The sequence below is a fragment of the Oratosquilla oratoria genome, chromosome 37 (genome assembly GCF_046742065.1).
Source record: "Oratosquilla oratoria isolate Oo_2021 chromosome 37, ASM4674206v1, whole genome shotgun sequence".
Taxonomy (NCBI): Eukaryota; Metazoa; Arthropoda; class Malacostraca; order Stomatopoda; family Squillidae; genus Oratosquilla; species Oratosquilla oratoria.
Genome location: NC_134813.1, coordinates 6,685,150 through 6,687,810, shown reverse-complemented (window position 1 = coordinate 6,687,810; position 2,661 = coordinate 6,685,150). Strand labels below are relative to the sequence as shown.

Here is a 2,661-nt window from a genome sequence, read left to right as displayed (position 1 = left end):
CATGAACATCATGTGACTAGTTTAATCATTCAACATTATCACATGAGAGTAGGACACATGGGAAGGCAAGCAGTGTTAAATCAATTAAGACAGGAATACTGGGTAATTAAAGGTAATTCAGCTGTAAAGAAAGTATTGTCTAAATGTGTCACTTGTAGACGTTTCAAGAGTCCAACAATCACTCAAGAGATGGCAGCCTTGCCAGTAGATAGAGCAAATGTAAATCAGAAACCATTTTTTGTGACTGGAGTTGATTGCTTTGGGCCATTTTTTGTGAAAAGAGCACGGTCTCAAATCAAGAGATATGGAATATTATTTACATGTCTATCCATTAGAGCTATACATCTTGAAGTTTTACATGATTTAACGGCAGAGAGCGTGATAAATGCATTTATTAGGTTTATGTCCAGATGGGGTACAGTTAGTAAATTGATTAGTGATCACGGCACAAACTTCATCGGAGCAAATGAGGTATTGAGGGACAATCTTACTATGCGTCACATTGGTACTGAAAAGCCAGAAGAGGTATGGATTGGGTATTCACTCATCTTGGAGGTTCTCATCATGGTGGTGTTTTTGAGAGAATGATAGGAGTAGTCAGATGAGTTTTGGAAGTTGTGATGGGTTCACAAACTTTGTCCGATGATAGTTTGAGTAATTTTTTTTGCGAAGTTGAGAGTACAATTAACAGTCGTCCTCTAATTGTAATATCGAATGATGTGAACGATTTGTGTCCCATCACCCCCTAATTCTTTACTTAATTTGGATAGTTATGTAGTGACACTTGATAGTGAAGAAATGTTCTGTGAGAGCAGAAAGAAATGGAGACAGGTACAGCATTTAGCCAAAGAGTTTTGGCGAAGATGGCAGAAGGAGTATTTGCCTTGTCTGTAAGAACGCCAGAAATAGCTGAAAGTAAATAGGAATCTTAAGGAAGGAGATATTATCTTAATGGTAGAGAATAATACACCACGCAGTCATTGGCTATTAGCAAGGGTTGTGAGAGTGATAAAAAGCAAAGATGGACTAATTAGACAAGTGGAAATAGTACGTGGCAAAAGACTCTATAAGTGACCTATTTCCAAACCAATACTACTATTAGAAGGTGACTCAGTGTAGAAATTTATGACCTCCCGTCAGTGGTTTTGTGATCCTGGGCGATCACAAGGGGGAGGGTGTGAGTGCCGATTGCACTATGTATAAGAATATTTTGATGTGTGATATTATACAGGCAAATTGTATGATATGTACTGAGGTTAATTACGAATCACGGCATATGACATTTGATCTGTGTCGAGTACCGATTGTATAATGTTCGAGTGTATTGACAAATTGTATGATATGTACTAAGGTTAATTACGAATCACGGCCAGTGACGTTTGATGTATGTTGAGTACAGATTGCACAATGTCTGAGTGTATTATGATAATATATATGTGAGAAAATATCGATGATATGTATGAGAAATGGTAGAACCTAACGGCAGCCAAGCCTGTATTGTTACGCACGTAGTTTACAATGTATGTAAAATAATATGGAAAATGTTATTGTCGAAATTGATGTATTGTAATGATCCATTGCATATATAATAAAATAAAATAAGATTAAAGAAACTCTAGAGAAAAGGAGAATATTGAGTGGAACATGACTCATATATTTGAGATCCTTAATAACGGTAGTATTCCGCCAATACAAAATAGTGCCCTAGTCCATTTCGGCATGGTATTGAATGGAGCAGTTCTTTATGTCTAGAACATCGAGCTGTTAAGACGTCCATAAGTGCCATGGAAGTTATCAATGGTAAGCATTGATTGAGTAACTTATTGTAATGTGACTAATGGAAGAATATGTAAAGAGTCAATGTAGAAGTCATATTAATAATTTATATATTTGGTTTCTCAGAATAATAGTGGATGACGAAGACATTTCAGGATGTATGTTATTGGAGGCGGGTAAACAAAATCATGGTAGGAATCGTAAAGTTGAGTTTGATGTTTGATGATGAAGTGTTTCATTATTGTATTGATGGTTATAAATTGATTATGAATGCAAATTAAATTGTGATACAATTTGCAGAAACCACACATCACACACATGCACGAATTTACATACCGTCTGTATGTGATCAAGAACGAAGGGTATAAATAAAGAAGAGGGAAGTGTGCGTTGATAATTGACACTTCGAGGCGGCGTGTACAGGTTGACGTAAGCAGAGTAGGAAACACAGGAGTCTTAGTCTTGAGTTAATTCCTGACTAGTTTCGCAGGTAAACGAATGGTGTACAAACAGACTGGGTATTTTATACATGGGGTGGACTTCACTACCTCCCCGTGTTACCAAAGTTGGTGACAAGTGCGAACATTACATATTCATTGTGGCAAAATGTAATAGTAGTGATAAAGTTTAACGAGTGGTAAATATGATGACACTAATAATAACAATGAAGATATTAATAGCAATTCCAACAGTGATAACAGTAACAAAAATAGTAATGATGATGGTGATGATGATTGATGATGATTGATGATGATTGATGATGATTGATGATGATTGATGATGATTGATGATGATTGATTGATGATGATTGATTGATGATGATTGATTGATGATGATTGATTGATGATGATTGATTGATGATGATTGATTGATGATGATTGATTG

At 35.9% G+C, this 2,661-nt stretch overlaps 1 long non-coding RNA gene across 1 annotated transcript; it reads left to right on the top strand.

Moving 5' to 3' along the window:
• The first annotated feature begins 1,712 nt into the window (after positions 1–1,712).
• LOC143019480 (uncharacterized) lies at positions 1,713–2,171 on the top strand. The gene is made up of 3 exons (XR_012965817.1): positions 1,713–1,800; positions 1,903–1,967; positions 2,077–2,171. It is a non-coding gene; the product is annotated as an uncharacterized LOC143019480 (long non-coding RNA).
• The last annotated feature ends 490 nt before the right edge of the window (positions 2,172–2,661 follow it).